The 16,936-nt window shown below is 39.8% G+C and overlaps 1 protein-coding gene across 2 annotated transcripts in view; it reads left to right on the top strand.

Annotated features, from left to right (window-relative positions):
• The first annotated feature begins 4,682 nt into the window (after window positions 1-4,682).
• The window catches only part of LOC137002335 (NLR family CARD domain-containing protein 3-like), a 60,166-nt gene continuing 47,912 nt past the window's right edge, over window positions 4,683-16,936 (top strand). Inside the window, exons 1-2 of one of the 2 annotated variants that reach the window (XM_067361899.1) lie at window positions 4,683-6,508; window positions 6,659-6,753. The gene's annotated coding sequence lies outside the window, so the exon portion shown is untranslated. The remainder of the gene's footprint in view (window positions 6,509-6,658; window positions 6,754-16,936) is intronic. The other variant, XM_067361898.1, reaches the window with a different exon arrangement.

Here is a 16,936-nt window from a genome sequence, read left to right as displayed (position 1 = left end):
TTATCACCTAATTATCTCATTAACTCCAGCATGTTTCTGTGTTACATTTAACAGCCTGTAGTGTGCACACTGAGCAGTGTTCATTTCATCTGGGATAACCCATGTGGGGCCTCCATGGAAACCGTGGACAAAAATGTCTGGGCCCCAGTTAGGCTGCCCAGGTGACACCCATCTGGACCCCACCATGCTATGTTGGCTGGGGTCCTTGTCCAAACATATAAAGCTTAATTTGTTCACGATCAAATATACTAACCAAGTTATCCTTGTTGTATGGGAAGAAATTATAGGTCCAGGCACACAATAACAGTAATAAAAATTGTAAAATACAAAGGCCATGAGTGGAGCCCAACCATAGACAGTAAAAGAAATGGACACAGCAACCCCATTGGAACTCAATTGAGACAAGTGAAGTCCATTTTCAGCGATTTTTAGCACTTCCGTTTCTGACGCGCAGACTCACACTAAGCTTGATGACGTCCACAACCTGTCGCTGTAGCTGTGCGTGCAAACTGCCATCGTTAATCTTGCAGAGACGGCGAGCTTGAGCGGGGAGTTATTTGGCGTGAGTGAGCAGGAGTAAGTATTCTGATTAATTATGTATAGTATTTTAAAATGTAACGCAGTACGCCATTTTAAGATAATCTCCCCGACTGTCTGCAAGCTTCTCTTCCTGTCTGTACGGTAATTTCTCTACTGTGCGACAGAGAGTCGAGTGGTTATGATGCAATCGTTAGCTTATTTTTACAAAAACTGTTTTTACGGGGCCATAATGTAACATGGAAGGTAATGGAGCCCTTTATACATTGTCGTGTATCTTTGGAAATAAATAATGGACAAATGGAGTCTTTAAACGCCTCAGATGTAAAGTTATTCACTGTCAAAGTGACGCCAAAATGAATGGGAGTCAATGGATGCTAACGCAAGTGAAGTTCTGCTACAAGATGGCGGCACCCGGCCGACTTCAACTTCCGGTCGACTTCCTTGGGCACTGAGCCCAACAAACCACTCCTGCCCCAGGCAGCAATCTTCCAATCAGAACTACGATGGAGCAGAGCCGTTGAAAGAATTATTAAATAGCTCTCTGATGGAGGAATTTACGTTTGAATTTTGAATATTCATAAATTTTGTTATTATACGAACGAAAGTATGAGGTTATGGCGATGAGTGTTGCATATTTTATTGTATGAATAGGCATGACAAAGTAAACGTGATGAAAAGCAGCTGAGGCTCTGTCATTTTTTATTTTACTTTATTTACCTCAGAAGTGTTTACTATGCAGCTGCGCGTGGAAAAGAAAGCGCACGAAATGAGACCCAGACGGTGGATTAAGAATACATACAGTTAACCAAATGAGAATTTATTTTCATATGGAATGACAGTTACAGCTTCAAATCTGTTAAGAGTCAATTTTAAATTCGAAAGTAAATTATAATATTTATTTATGTTATATCATAATCTGCGCGACACCGTCCTTGACTTTCTTTGATGACGTTTGCAGGGCGTTCCAAATGAGTGATTATTGCCAGCGAAGTCCACTTCAACTGATATACCGTGCTCAGGGAATAGGGAGCAGTGAACACTGCGTAGGGAACGCAGCTTCACTGTCGCTCTTGTCGCCGGAAGTCGCCAGTGCTGCATTGAAATGAATGGGATCCTGTCGCTTTGTCGCTGCGTGTCGCTGGCGGTGTGAACGGGGCTTTACAGTTTGTTTGCGAGAGGTTCGCGTGTGGATTTTCGTGGATCTTGGAGATGGGTATGAGTTTATCGAATTCATGTGGTGTTTGTTTTTAGGAAGAATAATAAAGGTGTTTTAATGCATGTATTTTAGCTCTATGGAGCCCATTGGTTCATATGCGAGAGGTTTGCATGTGATGTCTTTTGGATCTTTGACATAGGTATGAGGTTTTTTGAAGCACCAAAACATTTTAATAGGTTGTGTTTGTCTTGATATAAATAATAAAGGTATTTTAATGTGTGTTTCAGCTCTACGGAGCCCAGAGTCGGCGCCAGAGCAGATCTACTGGAGGGGCATTGGGTCATCGGCGGGGGGGCACTGCCGTTTGAGAAATATTTTTACGCAGTGGCGACATCACAGTCCAACACAGCAGAAATGCAATAAATAAGAGAAACACGTTTTATTATTATTATTATTATTATTATTATTATTTGTGAGTTTCGTTTATTCTTCTTCATTTCTATATCATGTAGCCGCGTTTCCATTACACATTTGCGCAAAACTTTTGCGATATTTTTTTAACCATTTCGTTATTTTGGCTTGAAATTTCATTTGTTAGAAATATGAACTAAATTTAGAAATACTTTTGAAATTAAAAACGTTGCGTTTAATAAACAAAATGAAGACAGCGTTTGGAGTGGAGTCACATTAAAAGGCAGTAAAGTATGGTGAAGTTATGCCCTCTCTCTACTCGAGATCCAGCTCAGTCACACACAGCGTAGGGCTGTCGTGGAGGCTATATGCAAATAAATGCAGTTTATTCTGCATTTATTTCTGACATGTCAGAAATAGTTCATCCACCTCTCAACAGTTTATGCACTTCCAGAAAACCATTATGTAGGCCTACCACTGATTATAAACAATAGACAACATAGCCTCCATCAAAAACACCCCTTTACAACATATAAGTAACAGGACAGGACCGCTGACATAACGAGGCACGCATTCGGGCAGCAAGTAACCAATTGGACAAGCCACGCACCAGGCAGAAATGACATAAGCCAACACGATCACATGAGAATGCGTATCAATAGTACGAGTGTGTAATCTCGTAGAATATATATAGGCCTATAAATAAATTGCCATAAAGTGCGTACCATATGCAAGCGAAAAACTGCGTACCATAAGCACGCCAAATTCTACGAGATTACAATCTCGTACTATTTATATGCATTTTCGTGTGATCGGGCTCATATCTTACCTGTAAGACTTACAGGCAGCCAAGTATAAAACACATACACAATTCTACTGCTTAGTAGGCCTTATCAAAGCCAGGGCTGGCTTTAATAAGTGAAATGAACAAACGACTTACCCTCAGAAGAGTTGCAGGCGACGAGTGTTTTCGTAAATCCATTTTTTGTCTATAATTAGGCTAACAGTTAGCAATAAATGTCTATCATAAAGACGGACAAACTGAAATGGATTATGCACGCAGTGCGCTGAAAATCAAATGTAACAAGTTTAATAGCGACCAATAAGCATTGACCTATGATGACCAAGCCTAGTAACGTCATGAACAACCAAAATTAATGTTTTCCCCGTTGATTTCATTTTATTTCATTTAAGTTACAATTTGTACATTTAATATTAAAAGAATAACTAAAAGTTGGGGGGCCACGCCATGGCCTGTGGTAGGAGGGGCATCAATGACCGCTAGGGGGGGCACGGCCCTCGAATGCCCCACCATAGCGCCGACACTGGCGAAACCCATTTGTTGCTCTTGTATTTGAGTTTATTTTTATTTTATTATTATTATTTTTTTTTAGCTTTGGTTTGGGAATATTGTCTAGTCCGTATTTAAATCCATAATTGGCCTGAAATTGTCGTGTCCCCCCAAATTTACTTTTGATGAATTGTGTGAATCATTTATTTTATGAATTGATTTGTTTATTTATTTTTTATTTTGTTTGTGTGAGTGTGTGGTTTAATGCTCAACTCTTGCGTCCCATAGGGTGTCCTGTATAATAACTTTGTAAAGCCATCAATAATTCTTGGGGATTTATTTAAACGTACCTGAGTGGACCTTGTTACATAAGAATGGAGACATGACAGACACTGTCAAGAGCTGCTCTCTTTATTGTTCTATTGCTCGCTTCTTAGCACGGGACATATACTTTGCTGCTGACTGAAAGGTGGAACAACAATCAAATGATTAGATGTATAAAACTCCCGCTGCAAGTCTGGAAACTCCACATACTTTGCTCTGGCCAGCATAGACATATATACGTAGACGCCTCATGACGTGCTGGAGCGTGATCCAGCGTCGCCGCCATATTGGTTGGGACTCTCCACTCAACGCTAGCACCAGAGTCAATCGGAGTCAACGGAGAGCGAGCAATTATGCCCGTATTTTGTGCAGTTTACGGTTGCAATAACCGACGCAGTATTGATACCAGATCGCATGGGATTACATTTCACAAGTAAGATTGAACAATGATTTCAAAATTAACTACCCTGGAGTTACAGAGTGCAAGCATACGAAAGAAGCTGTGCAAAACAGTTCTTTTTAAAGGATTTTAGCTCCCCAGTCCCAGTTGCAAGCCTGACAGGGTAATGTAAGATGTTGGAATGACCTGGAATTATAACGTTTACTTTTCCAGGCCTTTAAAAAAAAAATTCTGAGCTGGTAAAGTATATATGGGAGCTTGTGTGAGTGTATGTGTGTGTGTGTGTGTGAGTGAATGTGAGTGAAATAAATTCAAATGAACAAACTTGTTTCTTTAATAAAATATAAAATTCATTCATTTATACATTTATCAATATGCCATTGTGTGTGTGTGTGTGTGTGTGTGTGTGTGTGTGTGTGTGTGTGTGTGTGTGTGTGTGAGAGAGAGAGAGAAATAAATCAAACAAACAATCAAACTTGTTTCTTTATTAAAATATAAAATTCATTCATTTATACATTTATCAATATGCCATAGCCTACCATATGTTTTTGTTAAAGAGCGTAATACAAAGTCTTTCAACATGAAAGCAGAATTTTTCACTGTGTGACAGCGTCCTGTATCATAACTAAGTCTCTGCCGTTTGTAACAAACCAAACCGTGTGAAAATCCGGTAAAAACTCGGGGAGTTATGATTATTGTAGTTGAGGATACATCTTCCTCAGTAGAAATGCGGGGGGCGGCGCATTGGGGACCCATCCAAGATGGCGCCGCGCTGATACGTCTGCTCCAATAGGCAGCGTCAGTCTATGAGGCGTCTACGTATATTATATCTATGCTGGCCAGCATAGCGCAAATCGCTTTGTATCTGAAAGGCTGCGCATGAGCAGCGCGCACTGTAGCTGTCAATCAAACAGCGCGAGTTTATCAGACTGACGCGCAAAACTCCCGTTTTATTCAACGAATCTCTTAATTATATCGCGTTTGCACTGTTAGTGAAGATGAAAGAATTTGTTAGTGTGCAGAAATTGAGTTGCAATGATGAGATCACTGCTTTCATACTCTCAACAACATATCTGTTATAGGCTACAGTGTTAATTTCTGCAACCTTTCATGCAATCTAAATATAATCGACACTTTTCACGATTAGTTAACTTTGAGAGCTGTAATTGTAAAAACGCGCTAAAAAAAAAAGGGGAATAATTTATTTAATATGCAAAGATGTCAGCCAATCACAGAAGTGGGCGTTTACACTGACGTCTCATAGAGACACGCCCCTTAAAACTGCGTTCAAATCAGAGGATAAAATCAGGGTATGAAAAATGCCTTTTATTTCTAAATTATGACAATTTTGGATGTAAAGCATCCTAATACTAACATTATACTTGTACTACTGTACCCTTTCTGTTCCGTAAAAGTACACAGGTTTCCCCTTCGAGGCATTTTTCGTGAAAGCCTACTATCTCTTTCGTTTTACTAATGTTGTGTTTCTTTTTGTGTCCAGTTTCATCTTCTGCGCTTCCTCATAGGCTATTCGTTCGTCTTTATGAGTTTAACACAAGTTGTGACACAAGAACATACCTTGACAATTTAAATTTTGTAGCGTTTTTTCTTTCTAGATGAAATCGGTAATGAAAACCAATTATTCTTAGTAGACTCTCATTATCATTATTTATTAGGATGCTAACAGTTCTGCAACCATAATAAACAATAAAGGTGAACTGCCACAACCTTGCTTTCTGTTCACCTGAAATCTTGGGCATGTCCCTTAGGGAAAAGCTACTATTTATGTCATATTATTTGATTTTAACCAGTATGATTTTGTTTTAATTTTGTTGCTGTTGGATTTTTTTATGTTGCACAAATATTAATAGTTATATCTGATTCTGTGAAGCATGTTGGAATGCCAGTATTCAGGCTCAACCATGTCTGTACAGGGTGAAAGCTGCTGGCTAGTTAATCAATAATCAACTCATTTTCACAGTAGTCTTTATAAGTTAATTGTACAAACGATAAAATTATATGATAAAGAAAACAGGCGTTGATTGGGCAAAATAAACGAGGCAGACACAAGAGAAGCGGAAGAGAATTTTAATTCAGCGTCAAGGAAGAACGAAGTCTTTTCCGCGTGTTGATATAGCACCGAAAGTCTGACTTGTGCAATTGAAATATTCTGCCCATGGAATAAGAGAACAGACGATCTGTAATCTAAACGCCTGTGAAGACTCCAGGGCTTTTTGGGAATCTCTTCGAATTTCAAGTTCAAACCTGCATGTGTTCAACTCCTCCCATGACTCTATCCTATGATCAGAACCCCTTTAGATCGAAAGCAAAATTAATCGGTAAAAAGACGCCATGTTGGAGACTCGGAAACTTTCAGGGATTTACGGTCAGTTATTTTCTTCTGATATCATGTCATATTATCACATCACATGTTTGTTGTCGATCAGTGAACCCTTGGATCATTTGTTTGCAAAACAGTAGCCACTTTTTTTTTCTTTATTTCTTTGTTTTTATATTTGTATTTATTTTTTTCCAGTCATGCATACCAAATGGATCAACTAGGGACATGCGCGTGCACGTAGATGTTTTACCTGATTTTCCAGATGTTGGACAGCGCCAGATTCGACGCAGGTGATTTTTCCACAAAGCAGATTTAAAGGCTTTCCTCATTATTTGTGAATGTTTGTATCATTATTGGACTTTGTGGTGTCCCCTGTCGCTGTTTTATTGTATCAGACGCAGTTTAAGGGAAATTTTTAATGCGTTTTCATGTCGCGTCTCACAGACCACGCCCAGATTATTCTGTTTACATTCGTTATTGACCTTATTCATGACTAGCCTACTGCGTTTGGGTTCCACTTCCGGTTTGGGAAACATCCATTCAAAAAGACTTAAAACGTATCCTTTCAAATCATAAAGTTGCCCCACAAATAAAGCTTATCTGTCAGCTTGACTGAATGAGCTGTCAATTTTTCTTTCATGTTTTATTTTCAGACATCATGAGAATTACGTAATGCTTGGTATATTAACGTATGTTATAACAAGAATATCTGTGGCAAGAGCTCTTTTCAGTCCTGCTTTCTATCCTCGTGATTATTTTCTTTTGTCTCTTTGCATACCGCTGTAATAGTATGAAAAAGGACAACATATGTTGCACATTTGTGGTCTGTTCCGATTTAATTTCCGATATATCCCATTAATAATTCACTGGAACGCACGAAAAATCTCTCATTTTCTCCTCAAAGCCTCACGTCTCTTTCCAGGTTTGTTTTCACAGGTAAATACAATTTATTATCTGTAAAAATGATGGAAATAACTTTGAAATAGTATCACGCAATGCTGAAGTTTATGAACATTTTTATTAAGGCAAAGTATATTACATAATACAAATATCGCTATTTATATTTAACCCGTCCGTTATTGCTGTGGAAAGAATCACACTTTTTCATGGCCTGTTGAAATGTTGATGCTTTTACACTTTTAAAAGTCCTTTTAATGTTCATTGGTTGAAGGGGTGAGTAGAATAATGTCATCTCATTGTACCTAGTAGCGATGAAAGCAGACTGCAGGGTTGGTTCACGTCGGCAGCATCTGTGTCCAAAGTTGCCCTGACACACCAAACCAATGACAGCCGACAACCAAGTAACATGTCCGTTCTGTGCCTGCGTAACATGAAATGGCTTTCCGTACCAGCAGGTGGCAGTAGTTGAACAGCCAATCAGAATGATCAAATGACCCAACGACCTCCGATGCTGAATCAACATGTGTAATAGGCTGGAAATAAGCAGACAAGGACCAACATCAGCCGACATTGCAGAACACACTGAGAAAACTGGCCGACCGTCGGCTTGGTGTGTTCCTGCCTTATTAAAGCCCAAATTATTTATTCTTAGATATAATCACTCAATGACTCTCAAATAATAATAAAAATTGTATGTATTGTAGGTGTATAATAGTATTGTGTGTTAAACAGGTTGTATTTTTTAAGTCGGTGCTTGAAGTAGCTCTTAATTTTCATTGATGACTATGGTCAGTGTTAGGAAATATTATAGACTGTTAATAATTTTAATTATAGGCCTACAAACCCGATTCCAAAAAAGTTGGGACAGTGTACAAATTGTGAATAAAAAAGGAATGCAAAAATTTACAAATCTCATAAACTTATATTTTATTCACAATAGAATATAGATAACATGTCAGATGTTGAAAGTGAGACATTTTGAAATGTCATGCCAAATATTGGCTCATTTTGGATTTCATGAGAGTTACTCATTCCAAAAAAGTTGGGACAGGTAGCAATAAGAGGCCAGAAAAGTTAAATGTACATATAAGGAACAGCTGGAGGACCAATTTGCAACTTATTAGGTCAACTGACCCTTCACAAAGACCCGCCCCCCTTAGTTACTGTTACTTTGTCCGACAAGCCGTGGCGCTGTCACGCCACACACTGTAAGAAATACATCGCAGAGCAAAGAGGATACTGACAACATGTCAACAGTCAAGACAGAACCGGTTACTTATGATATTAAACAAAGTCCCAGCTTTCAAACTTAAAGAAATTCAAACAATAAAAACCGTTTTGTGGCTCTTTAATGTGTCGTGACCATGGTCGTGAGAGATTGCTGTAACGCCTCAGCTCGAGGCTCGTTAACCGATCATCTCTTCCTACTAGTCCATTTATAGCGTCAAATAAACATGAATGAACATGAGACTGAATGTTGTTTCAAACGCGGAAAGACGTCAATATACACAATTTTTCAAGTTTAACTCCACCGAGGTTAATCTTCTAACTGGCGGATGCGGCGTTCTGATTGGTTAGATCGCTTGTCAATCAAACTCCCGGCGAAGGGTCAATTGGCAACATGATTGGGTATAAAAAGAGCCTCTCAGAGTGGCAGTGTCTCTCAGAAGTCAAGATGGGCAGAGGATCATCAATTCCCTCAATGCTGCGGCCAAAAATAGTGGAGCAATATCAGAAAGAGTTTCTCAGAGAAAAACTGCAAAGAGTTTGAAGTTATCATCATCTACAGAGCATAATAAGACTATTTTAAAGAGAGAGAAAACTGTCCGAATCTGTGTCCTGCTTGCAGGAATGTTACAGCTGTACTGATTGGGACATTTTTACACAGTCTTGTGGTGATGATTTGGATTCATTGGTTGATGTAACATGTTCATATGTTGCCTTCTGTAGGGATATGATTATTCCCTGTAAACGTATTAAAGTATATCCTAACAACAAACTATGGGTTACTAAATCTGTTAAGTCTTGCTTACAAAAGAAAAAGCTTGTTTTTAAACTGGGTACAGCCTCTGATTTGTATAGGCTTACATGAGAATTGAAGACTGCAATTTTAAAAGCTAAACAAAATTATAAAATAGAATTGGAGAACACGATGGCTGCAAATAATTCGAGGTCAGCTTGGGCGATTATGAAAAGTATAGCAGGCCTTCACAATTCCAATAGTAGCACTCATGTTATGATAGATGGTTTTAACTCAGATATTGAATTTGCAAATGCTCTTAATAGTTTTTATTGTCGTTTTGATCATTTTGATTTTAGCAAAGAGATTCAGGAATTGAGTTTAATGCTTAGGGATGATCAGCATTTCAATATTGATCTTCAGGATGTTGTAAAGGCTTTTAATTCTGTACATGTTAACAAAAGCCCTGGTCCTGATAATATCTGTGGCCGGTTACTTAAATCATGTTCAAAAGCCTTAAGTCCTGTATTTCATGGGTTATATAACAAGTCTTTACAGACACAACATGTTCCTAACCTCTGGAAAGATGCTGTGGTTGTCCCTGTTCCAAAATGTAGTGGTCCTAAAATGATTAATGATTTCAGGCCGGTTGCTTTGACCTCAGTTTTAATGAAGATTTTTGAGAAATTGGTTAGGTCCGAGATCAAACTGAGGCAAACTTGAGGCAAACTGAACATGCACTGGATCCCTTACAGTTTGCGTATAGGCCTCATAGAGGGGTGGAGGATGCTACAGTAACACTGCTTAATTTGCTTTTTAGACATTTGGATGGAAATGGTACAAGCCAGACTTTTATTCGTAGACTTTTCTTCGGCTTTTAATACAATCCAACCCCACATTTTAACCAGAAGGCTCTTAGAACAGTTTGACTTGAGCAATAATCTGGTGGGTTGGATTCTTGACTTCTTAACCAATAGGACACAAAGAGTGAGAGTCAATGGTTTTTTGTCTGACCGGAAAAACTCATCTACAGGGTCTCCTCAAGGGTGTGTGTTGTCACCGTTGTTATTTATTCTGTATACAAATATGTGTCAGAGTAGTAGACAATAGAACCATCATAAAATATGCAGATGATTCTGTTATTGTTAATTTGCTTCAGGAGAACGAGATCAGCCATGGCCCAGTTATTGATGATTTTGTAACTGGTGTGAGGAATCTTATCTGCAGCTTAATATATCAAAAACTAAAGATATGCTCATCGATTTTAGGAGGAATAGTCACATGAAAAGGTCAGACTATTGAGACTGTGCAATCTTATAAATATCTTGGGACTATTATTGATGCAAATTTGAACTTTGAAGCTAACTGTGCAGCTGTGTGTAAAAAGGGCCACCAGCGTCTATATTGTCTAAGGAAATTAGCACACTTTCATATTGGCCGAACGATAATGACCATGTTTTATCATGCTTTTATTGAGTCAGTTTTGTCCTTTTCCTTGGTGGCATGGTTTGGTCATACATCCTTAAAAGCAAGAAATTCTTTAAACCAGATCGTTAAATGGTCTAGTCGGTTGGTTGGTGAGTCACAGTTGTATCCAGCATCCCTGTATACTAGACAGTTACAGAGGATGGCTGCCTCTATTTTAAATGATGACTCCCACCCTTTGCGCAGTGAGTTTCAGCTTCTTCCTTCTGGAAGGAGGTTTTTAGTCCCAAGATGTAGAACAAAGCGGTATAAAAGCAGCTTTATTCCTGCTGTTTTATCAGTGTTAAATAATAAATAGGGTTTTTATTTGGGTATGTATGTTTATATAGGTATAGGTATATATATATACATATATGCAGGGATGTGCATTTGTAATTAAACGTCTTTTTATTAAAGCATGTGATTTGACATACAATTCACTTGTACATTCTGAGAGCCTTTTTTTTTTTTATAAGTAATTCAAAAAGTAAAACATAATAATAGAATGAAAAAGAATAAATAAAAATTGGTTAACTTAAAAGTGATTTAAAACTTATAGTAGTACAACATTAACAAAAAAAAAAAAAAACACCACCAGACTGACCACGATCTCCCACAATATCCCAACCCCCTATTCATCCCAATCCACCCCCCTACCCCAACCCCCCCCAAATATATCTCCACCTTTCACCGTAGAGACCCTCACTCTAAAACCATTAGCATTGTCATATATCGTGTGCTAGGATGCGGACTGTTGCACTGGATTTGTAGTTTTTAGATATGATATGAGGGGTTTCCATATTTTATTGAATAAGTTAAGCCTATCTCTCAGCGTATATCTTATCCTTTCTAAATGAAGTGTATTAGTTAAATCTTCTAACCACATCTTAGAAGTAGGTACAGTTGTATTCTTCCATAAGATGAGGATTAATCTCTTTGCTATTATGAAGCAATAAGAGAGAAAACGCTGTTGTGCAACACTCAATTCTCTGAAGGTCTCTGATATTCCAAGAATGATGAACAGGGGCTCGGGTTCGATTGAAGTATTGATGACCTCAGACATAATATTGCATATATCAATCCAGAACAATTGAACCTTTGGGCATAAAGCAAAGCTATGGAGAAGTGTTGCTACGGAAGTGTGGCATTTATCACACATGGGTGACACTTCTGGGTATATGCTATGTAGTTTCTCTTTTGAATAATGAAGCCTATGTATAATTTTAAATTGGATAAGACAATGTCTTGTGTTTTCTGAACAATTATGTATATTTTCAAGACTGTCTTTCCATAAATCATCTGAAATAGATTCACCAAATTCCTCTTCCCACTTTCTTTTATAGTTTTCAGTTGACGGGGAGCTTATTAGTAAGAGATTGTTATAGACTAGGGATATCAGTTTACTTTCGCTATGAGACAATTTCAGACAATCATCTATTTTAGACTCTGGTTCAGTCTCAAATTCTCTTAGGTATTTACGAATGTAGTCCTTAACTTGTAAATAACGAAAGAAATTATTTTTCCCCAGGTCATACTTTCTCTGTAGTTGAGTGAATGAAGCAAAGACGCCTCCTATGTATAAATCACCGATACAATCGACACCCCTCTCACTCCAGATAGAAAAGGTTCCATCCAGGCTGGAGGGGGCAAATGTGGGATTTCTAGTGATGGGTAACAGATGAGAGATTGGTTTAAGATTAAAGGTGGTCTTGATTTGTTTCCAGGTACAAATCATGCTATGAATGATAGGATTGTTATTATACAGGGATTTATTAACCACTGCCGGAGCTAGTAGGACCGCGGCCATAGAATATGGGTGGCAGTCTTCCCGCTCCAGCATTAACCAATCAGACATTGGTATTGATGTGTCCAAATAAAAGGTAAACATCTTAATTACTGAGGCCCAATAATATAGTAAAAAGTCTGGGAATGACAATCCCCCCTCTGGTTTTGGCCTACAAAGATGTTTTTTACCTATTCTGTGAACCTTGTGTCCCCACAGAAAAGGAACTATTAAAGAATCTAAATTTTTAAAAAATGATTTTTTTAGAAACATTGGGATGTTTTGAAATAAATATAGCAATTGTGGGAGAAAAATCATTTTTATAGCATTAATTCTTCCAATTAAGGAAATTGGGAGCGTGTCCCAAAATGATATTCTAGCCTGCAATCGCTCTATTAGAGGGGGGAAGTTTGCCTGAAATAGAGATGAATACTGCTTCGTCACTTCTATACCCAAATAGGTAAATTTCTCTGGAGAGACAGTAAATGGAAAATGATCTAGGTCTGATAAGTCACTCATTTGAACCGGCATTAAAACGCTTTTAGACCAATTGATCCGATAACCCGAAAAGGTCCCGAGCAGGTTAATTTTGTCGAGAAGGTTAGGGATGGTAATTTGAGGCCTCGTTATATATAAAAGGATGTCATCTGCGTATAATGAAATTTTATTATTTGTGTCTTTGGTGGAGTATCCATAGATCTGGGGTTCTATTCTAATACATTGAGCTAAAGGTTCGATAGCTAATGCAAAAATTAAAGGGGATAGTAGACACCCCTGCCTTGTCCCTCTATGTAAGCTAAACGGGGAGGATATTGTCCGGTTTGTTAGAATTTGAGCCGTAGGATTCTTATAAATGAGTTTGATTAGTGACAGGAACTTATTTCCGAAATTGAACCTATTGAGAACTTCAAATAAGTAGCACCACTCAATCTGGTCAAATCCTTCTCGGCGTCTAGTGCAAGTATAACAAGATCAGAGGGTGGACCTCTCTTTGTATATATAATATTGAAAAGACGTCTAAGATTAAAGTATCACTCCTATTTGGTATGAAACCCGTCTGGTCCATATGGATTAGCTTTCCCAATAGAGGATTCAGCCTATTAGCTAATATTTTGGCAAACAATTTCCCATCGACATTAAGGAGGGAAATAGGACGATAAGCGCCTACTTCCTGTGGGTCCTTTCCTTTTTTGTGAATTAATGTTATCACAGCCTCAGTTAAGGTGGGGGGTAAATTACCCTGTATCTGGGCATGTTCATATAATTTCAACAGGTATGGTGATAAATTCTCACTGAATGTTTGGTATAATTCCCCTGGAAGCCCATCAGGGCCGGGTGTCTTATTACTCTTTAGGGAGGCAATAGCATTCCGAACCTCTGCAATTGTGAGGTCGGAGTTCAAGGAATCACAATCTTCCTCGCTTAGTCTGGGAAGTTCACATTTATCCAAAAATGTATTAATAATTACAGAATTTGAAGCGGTCTTTGAGGTATACAAATCAGCATAAAATTCAAGAAACCTGTCATTAATATCTTTAGGCTTAGTAAGTATTGTATTATTGTGGGCTTTTATCTTGTGTATCGTTCTATCATTTTCCATTTTTCTAAGTTGTCTAGCTAGTAATTTGTGTGGTTTGTCACCAAATTCAAAATATTTTTGCCTAGTATAGAGGAATGCTTTACTTAGTTTTGCAGAGATAATTTCGTTATATTCATATTTAAGTGTTGCTATTTTCTTGTGCAATATAATAGAGGGGGAGTGTGCATTTTCTATGTCAAGTGATTTAATTTGATCTTCTAATTCTTTTAATTTAGTCCTATTTATTTTTCGCCTAGAAACTTCAAACGAGATGATACAGCCTCTTATATAAGCCTTGAATGCTTCCCAGAGGATGGAGGGAGAGATATCAGGGTTGTCGTTTATTTCAAAGTATAAAGAAATCTGGTCTTTTAAATATTTGCAAAATTTATTTTCAGTAAGTAGATGTGGGTTCAATTTCCAAGAGGTGTGAGGCTTATCTACATGATCTAAACACACCGAAAAAGTGAGTGGGCTGTGATCTGAAATCACTATGCTGTGATATTTAGCATTTAATGTGTACGGTGTGAGTTTGGTATCCACCAGAAAGTAGTCTATCCTACTGTATGAGTTATGTACAGGTGAATAAAAAGAGTAGTCCCTGCCTGTAGGGTTCATCGCTCTCCATATATCCAGTACATTTGTGTTATTAATGAACATATTTAAAAATTCACTAGAGGCATTCCTTGGGAGTCTCTTCGTGGACGACCTATCAAGATATGTATCGAGGACAGTATTAAAATCCCCCCCTATTATCAAATGTGTTTGTGAAATGTCTGGTATCAGTTAAAAAAACCCTCTGAAAAAATATAGGATTATCTATGTTGGGAGCATATATATTTACTAGGGTCAGGGAAATGTTATGGATTTCACCAATCACTATAATATAGCGGCCCTCTTTATCAGTGATTGTTTTTTTCTGTAAAAAGGGTACACCTTTTCTCAGTAGAATGGCCGCACCTCTTGCTTTGGATAAAAAGTTTGAATGGTAAACTTCCCCTATCCAATTTGCTTTTAACCTGCCATGCGAGCCATTCTTCAGGTGAGTTTCTTGTAGAAACATAATGTCTGAGGTCAGTGATTTTAGGTGGGTCAGAATTTTACCCCTCTTAACTGGGTTATTTACACCACGTACATTCCAACTAGAAAATGTGAGACCCTTCACCCCTCTGGTGTGATTATTTAAACTATCATACATCTGGAATATGTGATCAGTACAGTATCCGCAGAGGTACAATTATCAATGTGTAGGATTTGAGTGAATGGCCTTCCTATCCCACCCCTCCCCTCTACCCAGGTCCGTCCCAGAACCGTTATCAGGGTCAGCCCAGTCCCCATAGTAACAAACGAAAAGGAAACTACTCTAGCCAATTCGAAGTGAATGTGGCGCGAGCCTTCTTTAAGGAAGTAAGAACAAACAAACCAGTAACTTCCCCACATTTTCTGGTGGCCTGATGCTAACTCCTATCTATGATCACATTGCTTGGTAACTTAGATAAAGTGTTTAAGTAGATTAGTAAAGAGAAAAAAAAGAAAGAAAAAAAATAAATAAATATATATATGTGGCGACCAGGGCGGGCGAGAGCCGTGAGGGAACGGCGCGAGGCCGGTGGCGCGAGTGTTAATGAGCTTCACCTGGGAGGCGCACCGGCCTTGAGTCCCTCACGGAGGAGCTCCGGGAGCATAAAAGGAGGAGCGACTACCGTGGAGGACGAGAGAGGACCAGGCCTGGACTTTATTTTATGTTTTATTATGTTTGTGTGGCCGGCAGACGTCCGCGAGGGGCTGCCGGCATTACTTTCGTTTTGTTCTTTGTTTATTTTGAATTAAAGTTACGTTGAATGTTCGCCGGTTCCCGCCTCCTTCTTCCCATATCTACTAACCTTGTTACATTGGTGCCGAAACCCGTGAGGAAGGAGGGACATGCTGTCGGAGAGCCCTCGCTGCTGAGGGGGATCGCGGTGCTGCGGAGTTCGGGCAGCGCGGGAGTGAAGACCGCGAGAGGCTGCCCGAAGCGGTGGTACTGGAGCCTTGTGAAAGGTGGGACGGAGAGCTCGAGGCCGTGCCCCTGGGACGAGGTGGGGTGGCTGCCGTCCAAGAGGGAGCGGAGGAGTCGCCGCCGTTCGCCGTGGGCCGGAGCCTGCTGCCGTCCGCCATAAAGGGGAGGAGCAGGGAACGGGGGACTCGCTGCCGGCTGCCCTCAGTCGGAGGAGCCATCGCCGGCCGCCAGGAGGCGGTCGAGGATCGGGCCGTCCACCGAGCGTCCAGTGCCACCGCATGGCACCGCGAAGAAGAGCCTCTCGGCAGGCTGAGGACCAAGCGGCAGTGTGTCGGGGAACCGGACCAAGAATTTTTTTTTTCTTTTTCCTCTCTCCCCTCTCTCGTCCTGTCGCTCCCCTTGCTTCCGTCTCCTTTCTCTCGTCTCGTCTGTCCTTACCCCCAGGTGCTGCGGCCGCCGAGACAGGCCCCGGGGGGGAGTAGAGCGCAGTCTCGGGAGTACCCCCCGGCCTGCGAGGGGCGATGGGGGTATGTGGCGACCAGGGCGGGCGAGAGCCGTGAGGGAACGGCGCGAGGCCGGTGGCGCGAGTGTTAATGAGCTTCACCTGGGAGGCGCACCGGCCTTGAGTCCCTCACGGAGGAGCTCCGGGAGCATAAAAGGAGGAGCGACTACCGTGGAGGACGAGAGAGGACCAGGCCTGGACTTTATTTTATGTTTTATTATGTTTGTGTGGCCGGCAGACGTCCGCGAGGGGCTGCCGGCATTACTTTCGTTTTGTTCTTTGTTTA

Source organism: Chanodichthys erythropterus, chromosome 16 (assembly GCF_024489055.1).
Source record: "Chanodichthys erythropterus isolate Z2021 chromosome 16, ASM2448905v1, whole genome shotgun sequence".
Lineage (NCBI taxonomy): Eukaryota > Metazoa > Chordata > Actinopteri > Cypriniformes > Xenocyprididae > Chanodichthys > Chanodichthys erythropterus.
Note: the sequence above shows the minus strand (reverse complement) of the source record. Positions and strands in the feature narration are given on the sequence as shown.